Source organism: Solanum tuberosum, unplaced genomic scaffold (assembly GCF_000226075.1).
Source record: "Solanum tuberosum cultivar DM 1-3 516 R44 unplaced genomic scaffold, SolTub_3.0 scf00149, whole genome shotgun sequence".
Taxonomy (NCBI): domain Eukaryota; kingdom Viridiplantae; phylum Streptophyta; class Magnoliopsida; order Solanales; family Solanaceae; genus Solanum; species Solanum tuberosum.
Window position 1 is genome coordinate 1,343,282 of NW_006239072.1, and position 242 is coordinate 1,343,523.

General features: G+C 38.4%; 1 protein-coding gene across 1 annotated transcript in view; it reads left to right on the forward strand.

The window, feature by feature from the left end:
* Positions 1-242, forward strand: part of LOC107061549 (uncharacterized) — a 1,625-nt gene that overhangs the window by 837 nt on the left and 546 nt on the right. The gene's annotated exons all lie outside the window — the stretch shown is intronic.

Below are 242 nucleotides of genomic sequence, written 5' to 3' on the forward strand. Positions count from 1 at the left end.
CCGAGGAATCAGGAGATAATGTTCCATTTGAGGCATCATCTAGTGATGATGATTTTTTAATGCCCAATCAGTCGCCAAGACCAATGTCCATGAGTCCATTTCGTAATCATGAAATTTCTTATCTTGATCATTTCCCAGATAGTCCAAATATCTTTGGCGATACACATGATGAATATTCATCACAACGTACGTGGCGTGAACCGGAAGATTTCATGAATGGTGCTATTTATATTGAAAAAGGC